Source organism: Martes martes (assembly GCF_963455335.1).
Source record: "Martes martes genome assembly, contig: SUPER_18_unloc_2, whole genome shotgun sequence".
Taxonomy (NCBI): Eukaryota; Metazoa; Chordata; class Mammalia; order Carnivora; family Mustelidae; genus Martes; species Martes martes.
The window spans coordinates 158478-186269 of NW_027666703.1; the positions used below are offsets into that span (position 1 = coordinate 158478).

General features: G+C 48.5%; 1 long non-coding RNA gene across 3 annotated transcripts in view; it reads left to right on the top strand.

The window, feature by feature from the left end:
- The first annotated feature begins 8172 nt into the window (after window positions 1-8172).
- Window positions 8173-27792, top strand: part of LOC308359870 — a 31967-nt gene continuing 12347 nt past the window's right edge. For all 3 annotated transcript variants that reach the window (XR_013968475.1, XR_013968476.1, XR_013968477.1), the window contains exons 1-4: window positions 8173-8845; window positions 12833-12910; window positions 14502-14732; window positions 14839-14983. This is a non-coding gene — a long non-coding RNA (uncharacterized lncRNA). The remainder of the gene's footprint in view (window positions 8846-12832; window positions 12911-14501; window positions 14733-14838; window positions 14984-27792) is intronic.

Here is a 27792-nt window from a genome sequence, read left to right on the forward strand (position 1 = left end):
GTGGCTCAGCTAAGAGAGGAAGTGACGGTCTTGCAGGGAAAACTCGTTTTGTCTTCCGCGGCCATGGAAAAGGCCAGCCACGGAGCCAGTCTGCAGAGAGAGTCGCTGCGGGAGCAGTTGCACGTGGTCACCCAGCAGAAGGAGGAAGCTGTGCTGCGGCTCGCCGCCTCCCAGGAAGAGGGAAGGCACTGTGATCAAAGACTAGCGAACCTCAAGCTGGAACTGGCCGAATGGATGGAAAAGGCAGACGCCCTGGAAGGAAGAGTGATGTCGTTACAGGGACGATTGCATCAAACAAATGCCGACTTGGAGGTGAAGGAAGACCAACTCCAAGAGTTCAAGAAACAGAATGAGGTCCAGCAGGAGATATTGGAGGACACACAGAAGAAACTGATGACTTTAGTAAGTCAGTCGGAAGGAATGGTGGACAAAAGCCTCCTAAGGAGACTCTTCGTGGGATCTTTGCAGGCAGCTGATGCGGAACGGCAGGAAGCGTTGAGGTTGATGGCAAGCACGCTGGGGATCCGAGAAGACCAGCTGCGGCAGCTGCGCAGCCAAGAGCCCGCGGGTGTGCCCGGCGGGGTGACTGGGGGGCCTGTATCCAAAAGCGCCCCATTATACCTTGGAAAGGATCCACTCGGATTTCCTTAAGGACCTCATTCCATTAGTTTTCCATTCTGCTGTCTCTTCAGCCTGCAAATACGGTCATTCCTTCCCTGCCTTCCTGTTGTCAGTGCTCTGATTCACCCACTCCTGTCTCAGACTGGTGCAGTGGACTCCTGACTGATCTTGCTGGTTCCACTCTTAGCCTCCCTTGAATCCATTCTGCACACGGCTGTCAGGGTGGACTGAGATGACAATGTGATGTTCCTTCCCTGCTGTAATTACTGGAGGGTTCCCCCACCGCCTGGAGTTGGACCTTTAAGAGACCATCCAAGCCCTTGCCTTCGCGGCCTTCCTTCCTCTTCATCGTTCACATAAAGGCTGCCCTGTAGGTCCAGGTGAATTCTTGCAAGCCCCAAATAGATTACTATCCAAATCACTTCAAGCCCATGAGCCTCATCATTGTGCCTTGACAAAGGTACAAGTGAGAAAGATTTCATTCTCTTCTTCAGCAATTGGTGAAGGGAGTGATTCCCACCCTAAAGTTATGGGATGTCTGGATGCTGCACAGCTGAGCTCCACAGTAATTTATTACCCACCTATACTCATGGCCCAGGGAAGGACACACACACCATGCAGGGCCACGGGGGATGTTGCACTCGGGAACAGAATGAACAAGGGCTGTGGGTGCCTTGTAGTAACTATGTAGTAAAAGGACTATGTAGTAACAGGAGAGTGAAGGTGAGCCCTACTTCCTGCAGGAGGGAATGATTGGCTGCTGGATCATTCCACAGGCTGTCAGGGAACCGGAGCTTACTTGGGGAGAAACTGTGCCTGGTCCCTGTGCTAAGGAGGGCTTGTTGGCCAGGAGATCTGATCCATGGGAGCAGAGGGGGAAGGGAAATGGAAATGAGGCTATTTGCAGCCCTCTGACATTACCCAATGCCAAGATAACACTTCCTATTGAATCTTAATCTCAGGCTTTCCATCACAGTGGACTCTGATATTTGGACATCAATTTCAACCTGGGACTGAGACTTTTAAGGTGTAGGACAGGTGCTTCTCTAGGATGTGCAGTTGTCATGTGACCAGGAGGGAGACGTGGTCATCAAAATCAAAATGTAATAACTCCCATTGATGTTCACACAGTTGATCCCATGGGAATCCCTGGGTGGCCAAGGGGTAGAAGGAAGAGCTGACGTTCTCCAGCACCATGGAATCTGGCAGTGCACTGTGGACAGAAGCCACCACCTTCACCTGCAAGTAGGATATGCAGACTTTGGCTTCAGCCTGTAGCAAGAATGTCTTGGTAACTCTATGAAGCTGGTGGGGGTGCCATGACCCAGAGAATAATAGACAGCTGGATAGGAAGGCTCAGAGTCTGTGAGAGACTCTGTTTCCAGGAGAGCCCAGAGCTTGGCCAGCAGTTGCTGTTGTCATGGTCTCTAACCCAGGGCCAAGGAGGGCCATTTCTTACATTGGGAGCCCATGGCAATTGACAGATACATGGGTGGTCCAGGGACTCCAGGAAGAGGGAGAGGAGGCTGCTACAGCCTTTTGACCTGGGCACGAACAGGTGATTTTTTTTTTTAAGGCTTTTATTTATGTAGTTAAGAGAGAGCTCTGGCTGGAAGAGGGGGTGAAAGGGAGAGGGAGAAGCAGGCTCCCCACCAAGCAGGGAACCCCCTGCCAAGCTCGATCTCAGGACCCTGAGATCAGGACCTGAGACAAAGGCAGATGCTTCACCAACTGAGCCACCCAGTCACCCCCAACAGGTAATTTTTGCTTGCACAGATCCTAGAGCCTTTTGTTGAGGGGAGTCCCACCAAAGCGGACTCATTGAGAAGTAACAGCTTAAGAAGAAATATGTCACCTCCAGAACCCAAAAAGTACTGAACGATGTTGGATTTCCATGTCCCTTTTTCCTGAAAAAAAAAAAAAAATTATTTAGGGATGCCTGGGTGGCTCAGTTGGTTGGGCATCTGATTTCGGCACCAGTCATGATCCCAGAGTCCTGGGATCAAGTCCCAAGTCGGCCTCCTTGCTCGGCAGGGAGGCTGCTTCTCACTCTGTTCTGCCTGCAGCTCTCTGTGCTCCTGCTCTCTCTGACAAATAAATAAACAAAAAATCTTTTTAAAAATTTTATTTAGTTACTTGAGAGAAAGAATACGCAGGGGTTGGTAAGGGCAGAGGGAGAAGGAGAAGGAGACTTCCTGCTGAACAGGGTGCCCAATGCAGGGCTTTTTCCCAGGACCCTGAAATCAGGACCTGAGTCGGAGGCAGACGCTTAATGATCATAACCACCCAGGGCCCTTGGACTTGTGTGCCTTTAATAAGTGTGTCAAACAAATGTCCTCACAGTAGGATGTCATAAATATGATGTCACACCTATGTTCCTGGAGAAAGATGGGTGCAGTAAGATCCTGCCCCCAAAGATTGATTGCGTGATAGCAGAGCGGTTCGGGTGCCCTGTGCATAACAAGGTAAAACGAGTCTCCTTCTAGGTCAAGGCACATGTGACTGAGAGGATGTTGAAAGAGGAATCTATAATAATAAAACATTCATCATTGTTAAATTTGTTGGGATCCTGGGTGTTTTTTTTTTTTTTAAGATTTTATTTATTTTAAAGAGAGAGATAGGGGCGCCTGGGTGGCTCAGTGGGTTAAGCCTCTGCCTTCGGCTCAGGTCATGATCTCAGGGTCCTGGGATCGAGCCCCGCATCGGGCTCTCTGCTCAGCAGGGAGCCTGCTTCCTCCTCTCTCTCTCTCTGCCTGCCTCTCTGCCTGCTTGTGATCTCTGTCAAAAAAAATAAATAAAATCTTTAAAAAAAAAAAATAAAGAGAGAGATAGAAAGACAGCAAGAACTAGCGGGGGCAGGGATGGAGAGAGAGAATTCCAAGGGGACTTCACCGTTAGAACAGAACTGAACATGGAGCTCAAGCCCGTGACCCTGAGATTATGATGTGAGCCAAAAGCTTAACCCACTGAGCGCCCCCACGGTGTCTCAGATGTATTAAGGGGACCGGGGCTTATTTTAATCAGGTATGGTAAGACAGGCAGATATACAAGTAACTCTCACAACGGAAGCTGTTTAGACTCACAGATCCCAAGAAAGGAGGTCCTGATTGCCATGGAGGGCTGCCCAGGGAAGCACCAGGGTCAGTCAGGAGAAAGAGGGAGTGAAGAGACAATGTGGGCAAGACCCTTTATTGTGGTTTCCATAGGAAGGGACAGGTGAGTCCCAGGAAGCAGGTTTAAGACTGCCTAGTTTGTGTCCTGTCAGTGGGTTCTGGGCCACAGTGGTGTCTGGAGTAGTCTGTCCGTGCCCCTGGGGTGATCAGGGCAGGGGATAGTGGCCCAGAGTACAAAAGAGTGTCTTAGAGGAGGTGGTTGGGGGTAAAGACTCTGAATTGGCTGGTGTACCTGTGAAAGGTTTGCTGTTATGCAAGCTGTTGTTCATCTCTTGGAATCAGCCAGACCTGCCAGGGACAGTCCCTCCAAGGTCAGCAAGGCCTGAGACGTCAAACCATTAAATACAGAAGCTGCAAAATATGGTCACTCTACCAGGTATAACCGTAATTTGAGCCCTTGTATTAAAGCTATGAAGGTTAGCCAACTGGTGCTGCTTAGCAGACGTTAAAGTTAATTCAGAACCTATGTTGTAGAGGCACAAAAGCCAGTCAGCCTCCTTTTATCCTTTGCCATAAAAATTATTTTAAAAATTTTGGATTTCCATTGGGTCAAATTGTGAACCTATGTTGAATTAATCTGGGTGGGGGGAGGGTTTTTCCTCCTGTATCCAGTTTTCTTTCTTTCATTCCACCTTTTATTTTTTCCGACTTTTTTCTTCCTGGATATACTTGTGGGGTGGAGGAGTGTTTTTTTACCCTGCTCATCTTTCTCTGTTTTATTATTATTATTATTATTATTATCGTTATTTTTGTGCTAGGATGATCATTTTGTTCATGGCTGGGTTGGGAGCCTCAAGTGGCTGGATCACCAGATGAATCCTACAACAAGTGGGGAGCAACAACACTACGAGAAAGGCAAGTGTGCTGGTGAGGGGTTTGGCACTGGGAGGGAAGTGGAACACCAGAAGCCCCCCCTCCACTTTTCTGTTTCTCATCAGCTTGTGGGCCCTGGGCTGCCATGGATGCGCACCTCAGAACCCTGAGGGCTCAGGAATACACATGGTAACTGGGAGAGGAGAGGCAGGTCAGGAGCCCACCAAGGCCACTCCCATCGCCTGAACCACAGTGACCCAGGAGGCAGCCAGGGAGCCATTCTTACATTTCCCTGGGGTCGGGGCCTCCCTCCTTTCCACCCACGACACAGAGGGTCACCCCCAGGACTGTGCTTGGGGTGGGCTTTCCCCCATAGGATCTGTACGTCAGCCCCAAGCACTGGCTCAACACCCAGTCCCTGGAACTCAAGCACACCAGTCAACATGTCCTGCAGTTGCAAACCTCAGGGGGTAGCCTTGGAGACCAATACAGGCCACATGCAGGTCACATAGGTGACACCTCCCTCCTAGATATGGTCAATTCTCACTCATTCTCATCTTGTTGTCAAGGATGGAACATTAGTTTGGAAGTGGATGGCGACCTCCATGTGAGATAACAGAACACGAGCCAACACACAAGCTGGCCAGGGATTGCCAGTTCCCTCCCAGATCGTGATTGTCACTTCTGAAGCCAGTTAGTTAGTGAAGGAGCAAGTCAAGCTGACCCCGTGTCCTCATTTAACGTGGGGACACCTTTGTAAAGCCACTTGTTTTAATCACCTTCTCCTCAGTTCCCTGATGAGAGAGATTCCTGCTCCAGACTTGTGGGGATCCCCTGACACTCGACACATGTGATTGACAACAGTTTCCTAGTCATATATACTCACACTTCAGGGGAGGAGGATACCACACACCGTGCAGGACTGCACAGAGATCGCGCTTGAGAACAGAGAGAACCAGCAGGGCCTTGGAAGGCAAGACTTGCTTGAAACAAGAGGGTGTGGCAGGTCCTGGTTCCCATGGGAGGGTGTGAGTGGCTTCCTTGAAGAATTGAGTGGGCTTCTAGGGAACTGAACGCTGCTCCCCAAAAACCAATAGGCACTATGGCTAGTCCCTGTGATGAGAAGGGTGTTTGGTTACGAGACCTCCCCTGTGAGGGAAGAGGGAGAGGAGAACATGCATGATGCCATTTGAGTCCCTCCTTGACCTTCCAGGTGTCAAGACAGTGCTTAATACGGAATCTTATTTCAGGCCTTATGCCGCAAGAGGGTATGACAGAGTCATTCTTCTTAGAGCTAATAATGGAATTCACAGTGAAACAGTATACAGGATAAACACATAAAAGTAAGTTGTATTGCTATATGCTGGCAATAAATATGTAGGCTCCACCATCAAACACACATTCACAATTACTAGTAAAAAGAAACTACTTCAGGATAAATCTAAGAGTGAATGTCCAGGAGCCACATGCTGAAATCTATTTAGTACTGATAAAGGAAATTGAAGATATAAATAAATGGAGATGATGAAGTTCTAGAACCTAGGTGAGGTTCGGTGGGGTGAGGTCCGGAGCCGATGACCAAGAAAGAATTCTTGAGACATCCTTGGTGCAAAATTGTGGTTTATTAAAGCACAGGGACAGGACCCGTGGGCAGAAAGAGCTGCTGCCCTGCTATCCTGAGGAGTGGCTGATTATATACACAGGAGTTGGGTAGGTGAGAACAAAGAGGGTGATGTTAGTCTCTAAGGAATTTTGGAAACAAGGTGTCCAGGACCTTGAGGGGCTATTGTTGGGAGAAAGTTTATTTATTACTAGTAGTAAAAATCTTCTTGTGAGCCCTTTAGATGTATATCAGTGGACCATATGCTTGGGAATGATTCTCGACACTATCTTGGAGATCTAGAGATAAAGTTTCACTTTTCTCCTACCAAGTGTCCTGGTTAGTGAGATTTGGGTTTAGAAGAAATTTAACTTTATTTAGGGCTTGAGGAACTGAGTTATTTGCCTCTGGAAATTGTGCTATTGTTAAGATAGCTTCTTTGTTGTAAATCTCTAGGATATTGGTAAACCAAGGGAGACTCCTGTCCTGCAGGATTGTGATCTCTGCAAGTTAACTATTTGTTTTTCTTTTAGGGCAGTCAGGGTTGCCTGAGGAATGTCACACATATTACCGAGGGGAGTGGGTGGAGAGGGGGTGCAAGGTGCCAGCTTTTGCTTTGTCCTCAGCCAGCCTCCTGCTCCCTCATCAGAGAGATACACCATGTTCATGAATTGGAAGACTACGTATAATAATGATCTTCATTCTCCCCAGATTGACAAAGATTTTTTTTTTGTAGAGACAGAAATATTTTTAAATGTATGTGGAAAGACAGAAGAATTAGAGTAGCTTCAAAAACAGTTTTGAAAAAGAGTAATTAAGTGGGAACATTCATTCTACCCAGTCTCAAAACTTATTAGATAATTATAATAAGGAAGACTGTGGTATTAGTAGGACAGACACATAGATCAATAGAACAGAACAAAGAACCCAGAAATAGTTTCTGTAAGGATACCCGAGTTTTTATAAAGGGTGCAAAAATAATTCTGTGGGGGGGTAGCAGGCTTTCCACCTGACTATAGCCATTTAAAGCTTGTGATAAAATCACAGGCCCCAGACTCAGAAAACAGCAGCAACAGAGAAGGAAGATGTTGGTTTGACACATTCCTTGTCCACATTTGAAAAGGATATGTGTGCAAAGTGTAAGGACCTATTTTATATTTTTATTTTAGCCAGAGGCTTCCATTGAGATTAAACAATAACTTTGTTGTTTAACCCTTAAACTGTCCCTGCTCCCCTTCTCCCCTTCCCCCAGGGGACTTAAAAACAAGTCCCAGAAACCAGCCTCAGGTAACAAAGCTCAAATACAAGGGTGGGTCAGGCCAGGTGGAGACATCCAATCAGTGGGGGCGCATACTGTCTCCTAGCTACCAATGTGATGGGCTAGTTTCCATGGCTACTGTGGGGTGAATTGTAATTCAATTGGCCACCTCTGTGTGGCCAGGCCCAACCACGTGGCCTTTGCTCTATAAAAGTTAGTCTGGAAAGCAGGGAGGGGTCGTCCTCTGTAAGGGGCGGCCCCAACTGGTCTGTTCGCCGGTCGGTCTGATTCTTCATGCTTGGAGCGAAATAAAGCTTTGCTTGACCTTCGCTTTGTATCAGTCTCGCTCCTTTGATCACGGACCCATTATTGGGGTACCCATTTTTGGGGGGACCTAACACTTAGCACAACTCCTGGCCCATAGTCAGTGCTCCCTGAACATTTGCTCAGTGGTTGAGACTGAACCCCAGCTAACTTGTTTCCTCGGGCTGGATTCTCTGTGCTTCCCTCCAAAGCTGAGGATCTTGTAGCTCTTTCCCCCTCTGAATGACAGAAAATGATCTGAGCAGCAAGAAAAAACCTAGCGCACTTCCCGCGCACCCGTGACTACAACTCCCAGAAAGCATTACGGTGCTCCCTTGTGTCCCTTTCTGTTTACTCCACAGCCCGCTCACCCCCTCCACGAGAGCTTCCGGATTGTGTGGGCTGGGCTACAGTTTTTCTATTCAATGAGTCCCTCCACCAGCCGAGGGGAGGAGAAATTATCCAATGAGCGTCTGGGCAGAGGCACCAATGAGGGGGAGTGTTGTTACTCGAGCTGAGGCGGGGCAGGGGTCGCTGAGCGGATTTGGCTGAGCGCGGTGGAACCAGCCCTTCTCAGCTGTGTCTTGGAGGCTGGCGGTTCCCCTGGCTTCTGTGGATCTCCGCTTTCATGTCCCCAGTGGACACAGCATCCCGGAACCTCCACGCCCATGGCCACTGGCTTGAGGACGGCCGCTTTCCCCTCATGTTCTTCCACCTGGACAGACAGACGACGAGGGAGTGCGCGGCCCTTGTGAAGATGCTTCTGTGTGCAAGAGGTGCCTTCGGGGCGCGGGGTCAGGGGCCGGTGTCCCCGCGGGGTTGGGGCCTCGGTGGGAGGCGGGCCTGTGTGTCAGGAACACGGTCGTTCGCCAAAAGGTAGCCGTCACCTCGTGCGCCCCTCGTTTCCAACCTGTGAAGAGCCCGGAGCGGGGGCTGCATTTATGGAGCTGTTAATCATCTACCTGTGCTGTGCGCCGGGCCTGGGGAAAGCGGGACTGGGGATGCGGCCCGAACCAGGCAGACGGGGTGTCGGCCCTCTTGGGGCTAAGGTCTTGGTGGAAGACCGACGTGAATCGAGTAAGTGTCGTGTTGACTGGGGGGGGGGGCGGGGGAGTTCGGGTTCTCCCTCTTGAGTAGATTACATCCCACTGTGGGTTGTCAGGATCCCCATTGTGCACCTGACATCAGGCCAATCATGGCCGGGGGGGTCGGAGGGAGGGCGGGCCCAGGACCGGGTAATATTGGTGCACAGAGCCAGTACTTTCCAGAGCTCTTGGATGAAAGTCCCCGGAGTCTACATTCTCAGGGGTGTAGTGGGGGCAGCGTTGTGAGCACAGATGTGTGTCACATATTGGCAAGCACGAGGCTGGAGTGTAGTTCGTTCAACAGAAATTGTTGAGAGTGTACTTTGTGGTGGGCCCTTCATTCTCTGTGTAACATGGGCGATGGGATGGGTAGTGCTTCACAGAGAAGATGGAAACCTTCAGATTGGAACTCCATGAATGTCCCTCCGAGAAAGGGAACAGTTCTTTCCTCCCATGTGGGTCAGTGTCCTCCCCAGAGGCCACTGGGAGCACACCTGTCCTTAAACATAGTGGGTTCCTTACACATCATGCGAGCTGTGAGGCTGATCAGTAAGAAAGAGGGTGTTAGAAAGAACTTACAGGATTTGGGCTTTGGGCGGATGTTTTGGGGAGTGTTCAAGGAAGCAGGGGTGTGCTGTGGACTGGGTGCTGATAGGAGGTGAGACAGTTCTGGGACTGGGTGGCTCTATCAGTCTTTTCTAGAGGGAGGTGTGAGTAGTGTGACAAAGGGTGTCATTCAGAAGGAAGGCACTTGCTTGTATGAGCCGGGAGAGGGGATGATTGGTATTTTGTGGTGGACCAACCACCTGGTTTTGTCTGTTTGGACAAGAGAGGAAGTGGGCCTATTTTGTCTCCCTTCATCACCGTGGCCAGGTCACCTTGTGCTGCTGTTCTGTGAGGTCTTTTGTGTCCAATAGGGGAACCACATGCCTCTCTGTAGGCGCCGGGCCCCCTTCTACCAGCCGTGCAGCCTTGCTCATGGTGCCAGGCCGCCTCCTCGATGTCAGCACTGCTCTTCCTTCTTGCCCAGTGGAGGAGGGAAGTCTTCAAAAGACAGGTGTTTGCCAGACAGGGGAAACTAGCCTGGACACTGAGGCCCAGGGCTGTGTCAGCGGCACTTGACGTTGTGTCGGGGAGTGGGTAGCAAGAGAGCGTTCTGGAGGGGCTGTCAGAGAGTGAAATGTGGGAGGACCGAGGGGTTTCATGTCGGGGAGGTGACGTGCTCTAGGTTTTCGACCATCCCCAAGAGCCATGTGGGAGCTGCACTGGTGACAAAGGGCAAGTCTGTTCCCTTTTCCTTCCATGTGGCCACACCCCTGGCTCAGGTCCCTTCTCCTGCCTGCTCTGTTGCAACCCGTCCTCCTCATCCTACCTGCTCCTCGTCCAGCTCCTTCTCCCAACCGCGTGTTCCTGCTCTGGCCAGGGTGATCTTTTTTGGAATCCCACATCTTCTGTTACTGGAAACCTTTTGATTCGCCATTGGCAACAAGGTGAGACTCTGCACTGCATGGCGTGACTCACTTTGCTTTCCATGATCCTCTCACAGTACCATGGGTCTCCTGCTGCTGACTGGAAATCTGCATTTTGATGTCTCAGAATTATTGCAGATCCATTCTTTCTAAAACTGTGCTCGAGATCCGCTTCCTTTATTTTCCCTCTTGCCACCCCAACCCCCCAACTCCGTGAATGGGGCCACTGTGTCCTTCCTCTCCCATGTGCCTAAGGGAGGAGTCATCTCAGAACTCTGCTTTTACTTTCTTTCCCCCTTACTCGATCATTCACCCAGACCTGTGATTTTATCTGCTAAATATTTCTGGAATCTACCTCCTTTTGTCCACCTTTGCTTCTGCCCTCTTGGTCCCAGTTAAGATCATTTGTGCTCAGAGCCATGGCCCTACTGTGCTTAAGTGAGCTTCCAGGCTCTCCTATCTCCCCCAAGTCCTTATCTCCCTGGATGCCAGAGCTTTCAGGAAGGCTCATTCAGTCATGTCACTGCCTAGTTTCCTGGCTTCTTCTTGCCGTTGGAGATGGACACAAACTTTCCGTGTCTGCATGGCTGCTCTGTCCTCCTTCCGTCTGGTTTCCCACTCACCTTCTCTGCCTTACAATATCTGGTCAGTCCTTCCAATGTGCCCTGTGCCTGCTGGCCTTGGGGCAGCTCGGCCGCTCCCTCTGCCTGAGATGCTTTCTCCCCCACCCCCCTCGGCTCATGAGCTCTCATCTCCCCTCAGATGAATGCGGTCACTCCACATTCTTTATTGAATGCCGGCTCAGTTGCCAGAGGCTTGGTTCTCCTGCGGTTCCAGACATGACCCAAACAGACTGGGGTGGAGCAGTTAGCGAGCCTTTCTTCCAGGGAGAGCAGCACTAGGAGACAGAGAGGCAAGGGAATCAGGTGTGTCAGCTGGGTGCTGTAGGAGGGTTGGAAGGGGCTGTCATCTGAGCTGGGATGGCCAGGGAAGGCCCCGAGGACAAAGGTGGGGAAAGCCTTGCAGGAAGTGAGGGAGTGAGCCCTGTGCATGTCTGTGAGAACTGTGTCCCCGGCAGAGAGAAGGGGGGAGTAGAATGGCCTCCATGGAGAGAGCTGGGCTGACTTGTTCCAGGAATGACAAGGCCAGAGTGAGGGAGAAGGGGGTGTTAGAGATCTGGGGTGGGAGCAACTGTCAGGGGGATTTTGAAGTGAAGAATGAGGTGACCCAACTTGGGTTTTAATGGGATCACTTCAGCTTCTCTGTTGAGAACAGTGAGGTTGGAAGCAGGGAGATCACTAGGAGGCTACTAGAATATTCCAAGAGAAGAGATGCTGCCAGCTTGGATCAGGGTGGTAGGGGTGGAAGTGCTGCTAATTGACCCGAGTCTGGGTACATGTTGAAGGAGGAGCTGATGGGATGTACTGACAGATTGGATGTGGGTGAGGCCCATGAGGCAAGATGGTGCCCAGCCTTCTGGCTCTTCCAGCTCATGTCAGATGCGGCTCCCTGCGGAGGCCCCTGACACCTGCAGACACGGTCCAGCCCACTCTCTCTTCTCTGTGCATGTGGCAGTCAGTCCCGTTGCAACACAGACATCTTGTTTAATCATCTACCCCATGGGAATAATGGTGCCCAGAGGGACCATGTGTATCTCAGTGCCTCATGCCCTGTAGACTCCAGTAAGTACTTCTCAGCCAGCAGAGTGAGAAGGAACTGAATGTAGATGCTCAAGGTTCTATTCCCTGATGAGGTCTCCAAATTGCCATGTTCTATTTCACTGGTTTTTAGTGGTCTGTGTGTTTTAGAAAGCAGGCCAGGGGCTGTAAGACTGAAATTCTGTGAGAATTCCAGAAGTTAATCTGATGTCAGCCACATCGAAAATCATCCCCCTTGACATGAAAGTGGGTCACAGAATCACCTCTTGGGAGAGGCAGCATTTCTGGAGGGTCTAGGCCTTTCCAGCACAGTGTTGGCTTCTAGACAGCTCAGCCCAGAGAGCAGGGTTGAGATTTTGATCTGAGATATTCTGAAGGTGGGGGCAGCTGTTTTCCCTCCCCAGAGAAGATACGTCACTTGAGAATGAGAATATTCTTGGGTGCCTGGATGGCTTAGTGGGTTAAGCCTCTGCCTTCTGCTCAGGTCATGATCCCAGGGTCCTGCTGCTCAGCAGGGAGCCTGCTTTCCCCTCTCTCTCTGCCTGCGTCTCTGCCTACTTGTGATCTCTCTGTGAAATAAATTAAAATTAAAATTAAAAAAAAAGAGTGAGAATATTCTCATTCTATGGAAGATAAATTATTTGCCAAACTTGCCCATGAAGAAAGTCAAATAAATCATGGCTTTTCTGGATTTTTGCACCCCCCCCCCAATTTTTCTCAAATGGAACTAATTAAATCTTAGAAAATACCTGTGAAAAGCAGTGGTCTCAGATCTATAATACTAATTATTTTTCTTTTACGGTTAATTTTTTTTAAGATTGTGTTTTTAAGGAATCTCTGTACCTAACTTAGGCTGGATCTCCTAAGCCTCAGATCAAGAATCACATGCTTGAAGGTGCCCCTTCAGGATTAACTTTTTAAACAACAAAAGTGAGTACATTTCCCCCACTCTGTAATCTAATTTGAATAATCTCGGCATATAATTTTTTGTCTCATTTATTTTTTATTGTCTCAATGGTATTCCTCAATATGGTTGTACTTTATGTGACAATATTTATGTTTGTCATTTCAGTGGCTGTGTATTTATTAAGATAGGGCTGTGATGAACATTTTTGCATGTGTGTTTAAGTTTTCCAGTGAGATGGATTTCAGAAGGGAAGCTTCTATGAAATGGGGTTCTCAAAAGAAACTCCACCTCGGTTTGTCCAGAGGGCATTTTAAAGAGAGAATGAAGAAGTCAGGCCAGGGATGAGTAAAGTCAGAGGAGGAACAGATGACAAAAAGTAGAATAGGTATTGATCCATATGAAACCACCTGTATTTGCTCACTGGGAGACAAGGGCCTGACTTTTCGGTGTTGATTGAACAAACAGTAGATGCCTTGAGTTTCCTCAGGCAGGCACTAAGGGGGACTGGTGTCGCAGGGTGGGACCTGGAGCTGTTAGAAACTAAGTTCATGTTTTTTTGAGTTTGTATATGATAAGCCAGGTTTGAGAAGAGGGCTCAGAGCAGTCTGGCTAGAGTTTGGTCAAGGAAAGAGTCTTTGTCAGTATAAAGTAGTTTCCTCCTTTGTATGTAGTGTGCATATACCACGATTTGTTCATCTGTTCATCTGATGATTAGACATTTCGTTGTGTCTGAGTTTTTGGTCATTGTGAATAGGCTACAATAAACATTCTTCCAGAAGTCTTAAATTTCTCCTGAACTTGCTTAGTGGGGTTGCTTAGTCACAGAGTGGGGATATATCAAAGTGCTAGCCTAGTTTCCAAAGTGGTTGATCAGTTTACACTTCCCACCAGCGATATAGTGACACTGCAGTTGCTCAGCATCCTCGTTAACATTCTGTGTTGTCAGTGAGGGTGAAATAGCATCTCATTATGGTTTCACATTGCATTTCCCTGGTGACGAATGATCTGAGTTAGGCACCTTTCCGTGTGTGTAGTGGGCATTCCTCCATCTTTTGGGGACCATCTGTTCACGTCTTTTGCCCATTGTTTTCATTAATGTTGTTTTTGGTTTTGACTTGTTGGAGTTTATTGTGTATTTTGGATAGGAATTCTTAGACAGATGCATGATAAATGTACATGGATAGGAAAATAAAAAATTAAAATATTTTATAGTAGCATATAGTGGTTCAGGTGACTGGGTGACTCAGTTGAGGAATCATCTGACTTGATCTCAGCTCAGGTCTTGAACTCAGGGTTGTGAATTCAGGCCCTGATTTGGGCGCCATGCTGGGCTGCATGCTGGGCTCCATGCTGTTCATGCAGCTTACTTTAAAAAAAAAAACAAAAACAAAATAAAACTGGCTGGGAATAGTCTCAGGATAGGCTTGAAACACCTATACACAAGAGAACCAAACATTATTGGGAGGACTTCAAGAAGAATGAAATCAATGGGAGATAGGCTTTGTTTACATATTGGAAGATATGACATCATTGAGATTTCTGTTTTCCATGATTTTATTCATGCAAACAATGTAATCCCAGTCAAACTCCTAGCCATCTTTTCCTCTTTTTCAGAAAAAATGAACAAGTCGATTCCAAAATGTATACGGAAATGCGAAGGGCCTAGAATAACCAAACAGATCTTCAAAAGAACACACACTGATTGTTCTGTGATTGAAGACCCCACACTGATTATTCCCGCTCAATTTTAAGACTTATAGTAAAACCACGGTAATCAAAGTCTTTGCCGTAAAGATAGATCAATGAAACAGAAGAGAGAGTCCAAACATAGACCAGTCACAACAGGTACTGTCGATTGATTTTTGCCATAGTGTCAAGTCAGTTCAATGGGGAAAAGGAAGTCATTTAATTTTATTTTTTTAAAATATTTATTTATTTATTTTGTTTTTAGAGAGAGAAAGATCATGAGCAGGGAGGAAGGGGATAGGGAGAAGCAGACTCCCCGCTGAGCAGGATGCCCGATGTGGGGCCGGATGCCAGGACCCAGGGATCATGACCTGAGCCGAGGACCATGCCCAACAGAGTGAATTAGCCAGGTGACCCGGGGGAGTCTTTCTAATGAATAATTCTGGGTGAATTGGATATTGAAGTGGAAACAAACAGACCTTGACCCCTACCTCATTCTTTCCACACACACATAAATTTGGGAAGGATCATAAGCTTAAATATAAAAGACTTAACCAACTTCTGTCACTCATCCTTTCCCTTTCATTCTGTTCAAATATATCTGAAGGGCGTTTTCATCAGCACAAAATTAAAATCAAATTAAAATTCTAAGCAATAGGAAAAACACTGACTAACTGAAAGTGTTCTTTCTTTTTTCAGTCTTATATTTGATGGTGTCTTTGAATGAAGTATAGCATATGGGTAGTGTGGGAAAATTTTAAAACAGAGAGAAATTAAAACACACATTCACGCACATACACTTACACAGACCCCAGAATTCTGAGGTTTCTCTTGTTTCTCTGCTGTTCTTCAGCCTCCCTGCCTACCTTCTGCTACTGGAACATTCCAAGGCACTTCCTGCCCAGAGCATTTCTACTATCAGCTGCTCATCCCATCCCGAGTGCCTTCTGCACAGCTTTCTCCAATTCTGTGGGACTCCACGCAGCCCCCCCCTTTTCAGAGAGGCCTGCCCTTTGACCTTGTCTGATGCAGGTCCTTCATCCCCCATGCTGTTGTCCTTCATCCGGCAGAAGCTCTTACTTTGTCTCTGTCTCTTCCCGGGTTCCCCGCTGTATCCCCAATGCCTGGTACTTTGCAGACACTCAACAAGTATTGTTTGTCTGGATCAGTAGTGTTAGCTGAGGGCGAATACAGAAGCTGCTCCGTGTCATCCAGGAGAGGGCAGTAGGAAGTCCAGGGAGGAGCTCCTCGAGGAAGGCAGCTTGGTCAGCTTTTCAGCAGGTAGAGCTGCTCAGCGGTGGAGCGAGTGCTTTCTTTGTAGGGCGTGCGCAGGCGGCGGCTTGGTGTTGTTGAAGGGTTCTTGCCCTGGATGTCGGGGTTGACCAGGTCATTGGAAGGCCCCTTCCTTCCTAACATCCATGTTTGAGGACTATTCTTCTCACTGGTCTGTGGGTCTTTCTCAACTGCAGATATGGCTCTTACCACTAGAGGGCACTAGATGATGCCTTTGAAGATAGTGCCCATCAAATCCCCAACAGTGAGAACACAATTTTCTCTCTTTAAATTATTGAAATATAGTTTGATCTAGACAATGTTATGTCACTTTGACGTGTGCAACATTACTGATTCGACAGGTCTGTACATTATTCAGCACTCTCCACAATACATATATTCACTTTCTGTCACAGTTCATTATGATATTATTGATGATATTCCTAAGGAACTTCTCCTTTTTGTGAGTTATTTATATACGTGGAAGTGTGTACCTCTTAATCCCCATCACCAGATTCGCTCCCCCCCCGCCTTTCCCTCTGGCAATCACCATTCTGTGTTGAGGAGTCTATTTGGTTTTGTTTGTCTGGAGAACAGACTCTTCATGGCACTTATATCCCAAACACACACTTCAACAACAGCTTCCCAAAACAGTCTTTAACTCTTACAGTATGTAATGCGTGCTGCTATGTTCTGTTTAACTCTTGTCGTCTGCATTTTCTAAGCAAGGGATTTGCAGACTAGTACACTGATTTTATGACATGGGTGGGTCATAATTCATTGTTTGAAAAGCACTCTTTTAGACAACAGAGTGTGTTCACCCTTGTAAAGCTCCTCTGGTCAGGTTTCCTTGACAGTCTGGGCTTGTAGGTAATTGTGTCCTTTAGTGCGTACTTAGTGTGTTTCTGTGCTGAGTTGCTGCCTTGAGTGGCCGAAGGTATTTGCTTCCTTACGGGTGTCTCTGAGGTGGGCACATGGCCGTCTGTGGGAGACTGGTGGGGACATGTACAGGATTAGACAGACCATAGTCAAGGCAGCAGTAAGCCTTGTCAGTGGATATGAAGAGAACATATGATATCTATCTGAGATGGGTGTCTGAGAACTTAGAAGCTAGCTGGGTGAAAACACACACGGTTGCACGCTCGGGGGCAATGTTTGCTCGTGCCTTCCTCTCCTGCAGACGGTCTATCAGGGCAATATATAAGCATAGAGGCTTTTACCCACACAGGGTAGAGATGAAGGGAACATGGTAAGAAATATGGCTTTATGTTATTTTATTTTATTTCATTTTGCTTGGACATTTATCTGCCCCATATTCTGACTGCAAAATACTATATCATCGTGATCTCACATTTTGAGGTTTAACTGAGTCCTAAGTAGTTTCCACCTGGCCACGAAAAAGTGTATTTCGAAGAGGAACATTAAGATCTGATGTTTTGATGTAAAACACTTGTGTTTCCTATATAAAATCATGGGACATTTTATTTTAATTTTTAAAGATTTTATTTACTTATTTATTCATTGGAGAGGGAGAGCTTGAGTGGGAGGACCAGAGGGAGAGGGAAAAGCAGGCTCTCAGCCAAGCAGGGAGCCCGATGTGGGGCTTAATCCCAGGACCCTGAGATCCTGACCTGAGCCAAAGGCAGATGCTTAACTGACTGAGCCACCCAGGTGCCCCAGGGGACATTTTAGTTCTAAGATCTTTAATTCCACCATTAAATCATTAAATAGATTGCACTTACTTTGGTTCCAGCAGCTTTAAGTGAAAAAAAAAAGAAGATGAAGAGAATGTGAAAGTCCTGATTTCTCCTATGAGTCCAGAGAAAATTCACTGACCCCAAGAAGAGAGCAGAATCCTCATTTGCTCCTCTCCTGGGGCAGGCTCTGCAGGGATGCTTTCCTACCTCACTGTCAGGCACTAAAACAGAAACCAGAGATGGGCGCCTGGGTGGCTCAGTGGGTTAAGCCTCTGCCTTCAGCTCAGGTCATGATCCCAGGGTCCTAGGATCCAGCCCCACATTGGGCTCTCTGCTCAGCAGGGAACCTCTTCCCCCCTCTCTCTGCCTGCCTCTGCCTACTTGTGATCTCTGTCAAATAAATAAATAAAGTCTTACAAAAAAATTAAAAAACAAAACAGAAACCAGAGGAACCTGGAGAAGGATTTGCTTCCAAATCCAAAGGGAGAAAGGCTTTTTAAAAAGCTTTAAAAAAAAAAAAAAAAGAAAGAAAAAGAAAAAGAAAAAACAAACTAAAAGTTGGCCCAAAGCATTTCCACAGTCTTTCCTCCCAGAGGCCTGGGCTTGGAGGCAGCAGCACCTCTACAGTCCCTCCATGGACACCAGGAACTCCAGAGGCGGATCCTGTGGACTCTGATGGGTCCCTTAATTCTTTCCTGCCATCAGGCACTTGGAGGCATAGGGTCTGCAGAGGCGGGGCGCCCGGGAAAAGCAGAGAACACTGCCCCCAGAGCACTGCATCCACCAGGCCTCAGGCACATCCCTGACTGGAGTATTCCCCCAGGGCAAACCCGGGGGGGAGGGCAGGGAAGGCTCAGGTAGAGTCCCCCAGGGCGATCCGGGGCGGGGCCAGGACAGAGGGCGGTGGGGACCCGCGCTGGGGACTAAAACTTTGTTGGATTGACTAAGGTAAAGATGTGAATATACCCACCATGCATTCTGGTTCTGGTGGTGGTGGTGGTGGTGGAAGGGTAGACATGGCCGCAGTGACCATTGCATCCTGGATTCCTCAGAATAGCCCTGGTCTTTGTAGCTCTTGCTTTGACATTTTACAACATGGTTGGACTGACATTTAGAGGCTTACTAACAAAGCCATGGGCCCTGAAAAAGCTGTAAAGGCACAAGATTTTGCTGATAAAATCTTTGAAATTCACTTCCCCAAATTCCTTAACTCTGTTAACGGTTCCTCAAGTTCAGATCCATGTGGCTGTTCTTCAATCATTTATTCCCCACAGACTGCCACTAGGTTTTGCCACTTCTTTCTTTAAAAATGGTTTCTTGGGGGGCCTGGGTGGCTCAGTGGGTTAAAGCCTCTGCCTTCAGCTCAGGTCATGATCCCAGGGTCCTGAGATCGAGCCCTGCATCGGGCTCTCTGCTTAGCGGGGAGCCTGCTTCCTCCTCTTGCTCTCTCTGCCTGCCTCTCTGTCTACTTGTGATCTCTGTCTGTCAAATAAATAAATAAAATCTTAAAAAAAAAAAAGAGAGAAGAAGAATCACCAACGTGGGATAGCAAATACAGCACCTGGTAAATGGTCTGTTCTCAGTAAAGTTTATCTACCATTATTACTATTAAAAAATAATAATAAAAAATAAAAAATAAAATAAAAATGGTTTCTTGTATTTATGCTACCTTCTCCATAACTACTATTTCACCTTTGTATATAATGATATCTTGTAAACATTATACGTGGGGCGCTGGGGTGGCTCAGTGGGTTAAAGCCTCTGCCTTCGGCTCAGGTCATGATCTCAGGGTCCTGGGATCGAGCCCCACATCGGGCTCTCTGCTCAGCAGGGAGCCTGCTTCCTCCTCTCTGTCTCTGCCTCTCTGCATACTTGTGTTCTGTATCTGTCAAATAAATAAATAAAATCTTAAAAATAAAAGAAAAGGAAAACATTATATGTGCAATTATAGCAATAGTTACATAATAGGCTGTGCTAGATATGGTCTTCCAAAATATATTTTATTCTTAACAATCATCATTTTTCGCTGATAAAGTTTTACAAATATGTGGGGTTTTTGTTTGTTTTTTGTTTTGCTTTGTTTTGATACCACACACCACCATTGTGTACCTTTTTCTTAATTTTTTAGTGAAAGGCTCTGAGTACTGCATGCAGGCTGTGTACAACCCTATTCTTTCATTCCCCTTCTTGGCTCTTCATCCAGACAGATTTTACCCTCTCCCCACTTTTTCATGTTTCAGCACGGCCTATCTACAAAAACAGATATACAGCCCCAGCTTTATATCTTCTCTCCTGGCACGGGAGTTAAATTTCATGGAAGGGTTGGGATAACAGTGACCCGACTGAATAACTTAGGAATGGCTAACCTTTCCAAATTTGTGTTTCTAAAAAAAGGTGCTTAAAATCTAATGAATCTCTAATAAAGTAAAAACACCAAAAGATTACCTTAGAAACTAATAAAAAGCTACCCAATTATGTTGCTGGAGAACCATAATTTGGGAAGTCTCGGTGGCATCTTTGGTGCCAGGTTTTACACAGTTTCCTTCTGTCTTCACAGGTGCTGGGGGTCTCTAAAGGAAGGAGTAAGTAGATAGAGGATCAAACTGGTTTGTACAAAAGACTGGTTGTTATTGTTTTTTTATTTTTATTTTTTAAAAAGATTTTATTTATTTGTTTGACAAAGAGAGATCACAAGTAGGCAGAGAGGCAGGCAGAGAGAGAGAGGAGAAAGCAGGCTCCCTGCGGAGCAGAGAGCCCAATGTGGGGCTTGATCCCATGACCCTGAGATCATGACCTGAGCCAAAGGCAGAGGCTTAACACACTGAGCCGCCCAGGTGCCCCAGGCACCCCAAAAGAGTGGTTGTAAGTTACCTATGCTTATTTAACTAATTTGGGAGGAAGGCAGAAAGAAGTCAGAAAACTAATGGACAAACTGTTTCATCAGAATACTGTTTTTTTTTTTTTAATAAACATATAATGTATTATTAGCCCCAGGGGTACAGGTCTGTGAATCGCCAGGTTTACGCACTTCACAGCACTCACCATAGCACATACCCTCCCCAATGTCCATAACCGCACCACCCTCTCCCTACCTCCCTATCCCCCTCCCCGCCCCCCTCACAGAATACTGGTTTTAAGTAGGAGGAACGTTGGAAGAATCAATTATATTTGTTTTAATTTCAAATTCTCCTACAGATGAAAATGTATTTTAATATGCCACATCATTCCCATCTTGCTCATTATCTGGCCCTCCTGAGAAGCACTTCAGTAGTGAGATGGGGAAAAAAGGGTAAAATTTTCCGTGAAAGCTTGGGTTACCTTTAGAACACACCCCAGGAAATTCAAATTCACACCAGGATAATGAAGATCAACATCTGGAATGTTAAAGAACAAAACAAAAGGTACCCAGTCAGCTCAAAGCCCTTTTCCCCTTATGACTGTTTTTCTTAATCTGGATACTACTGACATTTGGGCCAGATCATTCTTCGCTGTGGTGGGCTATACATATATTGCACAATGTTCAACAACAACCCTGGCATCTATCCTTTAGATGCCGGTGGCACCCACGTTCCCAGCTGTGACAACCAAAATTGTCTCTAGATGTTGCCAAATATCTTTGCAGGACAGAATTGGACCTGGTTGAGAACTACAGCCTCATTGGAACAGAAATTCCCTTCTTTTGAGAAGCAGTATGTTCTTAATCCCTGCAAGAGTTTAAGAGACTAGCTCTGAAGCCAGATTAATTGAGTTTAAATCCCAGTATACCACTTTTTTAATCTGAGGAATTGTGGTTAAACTACATAGCTTTGTCTCTGTTTTCTCATCTGTAAGATGGGTATACAACAGTACCTATTTAACTCGTTATTAGCTGGGCTTATATTTATATAGTGCTTAACACAGTGCTTACATCATAAGTGCTCAATATTAATGAGTATTATTAGGGAATTATGGTTCTGCAATTATATGACACATGCCAATTACAAAAAAGGCACTCTGCTGCATTTATTTCTGTACTGGCCCTTGAAGAACTGATCTTCTCTCTAAACATGAGATCTATATGGAAGTTGAGATCTTTTTTAAAAATTTTATTTTCCAAAGGTTGATATTTTATTTCATTTTTAATTTTTTAAATCTAAATATATAACGTATTATTAGCCCCAGGGGTACAGGTGTGTGTATCACCAGGTTTACATACTTCACAGCACCCACCCTAGCACATACATACCTTCCCCAATGTCCATAACCCAACCACCCTCTCCCTCCCCCACCCCCAGCAACCCTCAGTTTGTTTTGTGAGATTCAGAGTCTCTTATGGTTTTTCTCCCTCCAGATCCCATCTTGTTTCATTTTTTCCTTTCCTACCCCGCCAACCCCCCACGTTGCCTCTCAACTTCCTCCTATCAGGGAGATCCTGTGATAATTGTCTTTCTCTGTTTGACTTAGTTCAATAAGCATAATACCCTCTAATTCCATCCATGCCATTGCTAATGGCAAGATTTCATTTCTTTTGATGACTGCATAGTATTCCATTGTATATATATACTACCTCTTCCTTATCCATTCATCTGTTGATGGACATCTAGGTTCTTTCCATAGTTTGGCTATTGTGGACATTGCTGCTATAAACATTCGGGTGCACGTGCTCCTTCGTATCACTACATTTGTACCTTTAGGGTAAATACCCAGTAGTGCGATTGCTGGGTCGTAGGGTAGCTCTATTTTCAACTTTTTGAGGAACCTCCATGCTGTTTTCCAGAGTGGCTGCACCAGCTTGCATTCCCACCAACAGTGTAGGAGGGTTCCCCTTTCTCCGCATCCTCGGCAGTATCTGTCATTTCCTGGCTTGTTAATTTTAGCCACTCTGACTGGTGTGAGGTGGTGAGATCTTCTTTTTTGTACATCAAAATGATTGGCATACACAATCTCAGTAAGATCAATCTGAATCCTTCTAGTCGTTTTCGAATTTGAGCGGGACAAAATCTTCTCTGATGGTAAAATGTAATGAGGTGAGTCTGTAAACCAGCAGCAGCAGCATCCGACTCTGGGAGTAAAGACTAATATAGTAGAGGAAATTAACTTGACATGCAGAGAGAAAGGAAGGCCATTCTTTAGTGCACAAAATCCTCACAGCCACCCTAGTTCTTGAAACCTGGTTGTACAATTCTGGTGGCACAGCCTTGAGATCCCAGCCTCTTTGAGATGGATCCTTTATTTGGCTGTGCATAAAAATCACCTGGCTGGTTAAAAGACAGATTCTGGGATCCCACTGCAGATCTCCTGAAAGAGAAGCTCCTCCGGTGGGATTTGGTCAGGTGTATTCAAAGGTAACTGTCTAGGCAAGCTTGTCTACTAAAGGTTCCAAAGATGTGTGAGGATCATATAATGGGCATGATGGGTTTAAATGGCTTCTTAAAACAAGTCTGTCCACTTAAAAAGAGAATTCCCCCATTCTGCAATCATTTGTTAAATGTCCACAATGTGTCAGATACAACGCTTGGTCCTAGAGGTAGGTCTCTCAGAGAGATGTTTTATTCTCTATTTCACACTTAACATGTTTTGTTCAGAACCGTTATGTCCCCAAACAAAAAATTATGTCCTTTGTCAAAACTGTTGGTTTTCAAAAACCGTCTAAAAAAAACCTAGAAAAAACTAAAGGCAGCCAGATTCCTTAAAATCTTAAAGCATTTTAAAATTCCATTTTAGGGAAAAAAAAAATTCCATTTTAGGGCACCAGGGTGGCTCAGTCATTAAGCGTCTACCTTCTGTCCAGGGTCCTAAAATCGAGTCCAGGCATTGGGCGTCCTGCTGGGGCGGGAGTTGCCTGCTTCTCCCTTTCCCACTCCGCTGCTTGTCTTCCCTCTCTTGCTCTCTCTGTCAAATAAATAAAAATCTTAAAAAAAAATTAAATTCCGTTTTAAATACAAGTTTTTGAAAATAAACTTACTTATTTTGTAGTTACTGCACGCACACACTATATATATTTTTAAAGATTGTATTTATTTATCTGACAGAGAGAGAGATCACAAGTAGGCAGAGAGGCAGGCAGAGGGCGGGGGGCGGGGGGGAGCAGGCTCCCCGCCTAGCAGAGAGCCCGATGCGGGGCTCCATCCCAGGACCCTGGGATCATGACCTGAGCCGAAGGCAGAGGCTTAACCCACTGAGCCACCCAGGCGCCCCCACACACTATATTTTAACACTACATACACAGGACAATTTCAAGTAGAAATCAAATGAGATGACACGGAGTGACTTCAGTCCTGTACCCTGTAAAGGGGGAAAAAATGTCATTTCCAATTTTCCTCAGCATTTCAGTAACCCACCTAAATTGTCCAGAACTTTTACAAAGCTAGGGCGCACTTTTGCACACCACTCTGGATCTCGGGGTTTCAGCAAGGTGGGGTGTGCCCCGAGGAGAAAAGGACGGGCTGGGCGGGTGGGAAGGAGCTACAGGCAGGGAGCCCGCGGGCGCTCACCTAACAGCTCCGAGTCTCCCCGGCGGCGACCACCAGGGCGGCCTCACTCCAAGAACCGCAGGAGGCGCTCGCTCCCCTCTTGGTCCCACAACCGTCACCACCCCCACGTCCGAGCGGTGTGCTACGCTCCCCGCCCGCAGAGCCCCAGCCCCCGGCAAAACCCACCCGAGACAGCGGGCTGCCTCCGCTCCCGCGGCTGTCAAAACTCCGCGCGCCGCGTCCTTTCCCCAAAGGGCCGTGCTTGGCGGGAGGGGCCCAGACGCCCCTGCGCTGCGCGGCGCTCTCGCAGCCCCAGCGCGGGGATCCCGCTCCTCCGCCCCTCTGCGGTGCAGGCCGCCTTCTGAACCCCCGGCATCTGCGGCGCGCCTCTCAGGTCGGAGTGCTGGCGTCCGATCCTCTCCAGCTTCCCGCAGTGCTCCCCGTCCCCCTCAACCCCTGCCGGTGCGCCAGGACCATTCGGCCTTTACCCTACAAACCTCCACGTCCTTCCGCTTTTCTGTAGCAAGTTCGACCCTGCCCGTGCGCCCTACACCCTTGGTCTCCCACCGTTCTACTCCGCCTTTCTACTGACTTGTTCTCTGTTTCCTACAACAGGTCCTCTTCTGGTGAGGCCCGCCTGCGCCATGCCCTCTTTATCCACTTACACGGGTTAGCACTACCCATCCTTGATTAATGTATGCCCTTAAGGGTTTTACCTACAAATGCTTCAGAGATGGAATGCGTGTGTGTGTGTGTGTGTGTGTGTGTGTGTGTGTGTGTTCTTCTTTAGTTTAAACTTTTAGTCTTTGGATTCTGGAAGACCTGGTGTTTCTCTTCCCTAAAGTGGATGGAATGAAAATAAACCTCTAACGAAAGAGAAAAAGGCAAGGGTCATGAGTGGATTAGGGATATCAAAGATTTGAAGAGGCAAGCACAACGGAAGTGTGTTTTCAAATAAAAAGAGAAACTGGATACACTAGATCTGGGTACAGATTTTCTCAGTGCAGTCCTGGGGAGACCCAGTGTTTGGAGATGCCATGTGATTGGAGATCTGAAAAATATGGGGGAGGGGAATATATATATAGTACCTATACATTATATTACATTTGTATATGTGCAATATATAATATGTATAAAAATATATATTACATCACGTATGCATATGCCGACATATATATATGACACCGGCATAAATATATACAATATTTATATTATATGTAAATTACCTATACAGGGGAAGGAGGGGGAAGGCTCAGGTGCAGTCCCCCCAGGGCGATGCGGGGCGGGGCCAGGACAGAGGGCGGCAGGGACCCGCCCAGGGGGCGTCTCCGAGGGCAGACCCACCAAGCGGCTCCTCTGGGACTCTGGCGGCGCCCCGGAGCTGGGCTCCAGTCTGTGGCGCGGCGCAGTCCCGGGCCAGGACCCCCTGTGCCTGGTGCGTGGTGGCGGCAGGGGACCGGAGCAGGCCACCAAGAGAGCAGCCAGCCCTCCTGTTCCCAGCCCGGACCCCACCCCGCGCAAACGCAGCGGCGGGAATGGGCGCGTTCCCCTGCAGGGGTCTGGTTGGCCCGCTGCGGCTTCACCATGGCGACGGCGGCGGGCAGCCGGGCTCCGGCGCTGCAGCTGCGGGAGCGGTTCCTGACCAAAACCGGTGGACTAGAGCCAGACCGGGACCCCGCGGGGCGGACTCGGGCCTCTGCCGCCCCACACCTGGGCCACTCTGTGCAGAGCGGAGGACCCGCGGACCAGGCACCTCCACGGTCCTGCGCAACCGCCTCCCTGGTCTAGGCGCACAGCCTCCGGAGGCGACAGACGCGCGGGGCAAGCGGCGGCCAGAGAACCACCAAACCAAGGCACTGAGCTGTCCGCGCAGGGCTGACGGGGCAAGGAGGGGCAGGACACTCTGGAGTCTCTGGAGGCTGGAAATACGCAAAGTCTCCGTGAGGTCCGTTGTCTGCGCTGGTGTAGACATCCGTGAACTGCACCGAGGATCCTCTCTCCTAGCTGGATGGATGCGTGTGACTGTACTTTTCACCTCAATGAAAAAGATACTATTGCGTGGAAAGCTCATGCAGCTGGACTTTGTGTACTGTGATCCCACTTAGGGGGAAGTCGAGGGCCAGGTGCATTTTTGGCGGCAGGCACCTGGGGGCAGTCAGGCAGAGGCATGCACTGGGGGCCCCCCAGGACAGCCAGCAAAGCAGGGGAAGGAGGGCAAAGGCCCAGGCCTGGTGTGGGAAGTTGCAAGCATGAGCGGCTGGGACCCAGACCAGTGGCCAGAGGGCCTTGGCTGTTTGGAACTACCTGCCCAGCAGTGGCGTGCGGGAGCGGGGGAGCGCGGGAGCGCGGGAGCGCGGGAGCGCGGGAGCGGGGGAGCGCCGGAGCGGGGGAGCGCGGGAGCGCGGGAGCGGGGGAGCGCGGGAGCGCGGGAGCGCGGGAGCGGGGGAGCGCCGGAGCGGGGGAGCGCGGGAGCGCGGGAGCGGGGGAGCGCGGGAGCGCGGGAGCGGGGGAGCGCCGGAGCGGGGGAGCGCGGGAGCGCGGGAGCGGGGGAGCGCGGGAGCGCGGGAGCGCGGGAGCGCGGGAGCGGGGGAGCGCCGGAGCGGGGGAGCGCGGGAGCGGGGGAGCGGGGGAGCGCGGGAGCGCGGGAGCGGGGGAGCGCGGGAGCGCGGGAGCGCACGCGAGGTGGGGGTAAGGGAGGGCCACGCAGGCGCTGCCTGGCAACGGCAGTTGGCTTTTGATTCTTAGCCTCGCGCAGGCAGGGGTTCTGTGACACTTGGCGGGGTAGTCCGACTGGACTGGACGCTTTCTCACCGCGGACCAGGGCAGTTGTATGACCGCCAGATGTTCTCCTGGGCTGGTGGCCTGGGCTGTGGCCTAGGCCATTCCCTAGGGGCCTTGGACAGCAGCCAGACCTCTTTGACCAGGGACATCTCTGATACTCACACACATGTGCTGGGGAAAGGGACTTTCCCTGGGGACGCCATGGATTTGGCTGATGTCATCTCATCCCAGACACAGATCAATAGACGCCTCCGTGAGATGGAAACACTGGAGGCTGAAGTGACTCATTGGAAGACTTTGTGCCCGTGTTCCACCCAGGGACTAAATACCATCGACCCAGAAACAGTGTGGCGACTGAAGAGCCACATCAGGGACCTAGAGCAGAAGCGGATGCGGGAGATGGACGAACATCAGCTGGCAGTGGCGGTGTTGCAAAACGTCCACCAGCAGAAGCTTGCAGACCTCACTGACCAGCACCGCAAACAACTGATGGACTATGAACGACGGATGGAAGACCTACAAAACCAAGACGCTGCTGGGAACGTGAACGATGACCTTCTTGAGGAAAGGGAAATGGAGCTCAGAAGGTTGAAGCAACAACTTACCCAAATGCAGCGGCTGAACGACAGTTTGAACAACCTTGCTTCAGATCTCGGAGCAGAAAAGCAAAAGTTGGTTCATGAGCTCCAAGATGCAAGACATCAGCTGGAGGAATCAGTTCTGCGTAACAATGAGGATTCTCTTAAGAACAACATTGCCGTGAGGGCTTTAAAAATAGAGAAAGGACGATTAGTGGCAAAACTGTGTCGGGCCGAAAAGAAGCTGTTCGAAGAGAAGTCTGAGCGAAGTCTCAGACACTGGTCCCCAGTAGATAATGCACGTTTCATCCAGCTCGGCCAACAGAAAGACCTGGAGATACTACACCTCCGAAAGAGGATGGAGCAGATGGATGCCGACCATCAGGAAACAAAGGAACTGCTGTCCTTTGCTTTGGAGGAGCAGAAGCAGTTGACAGAG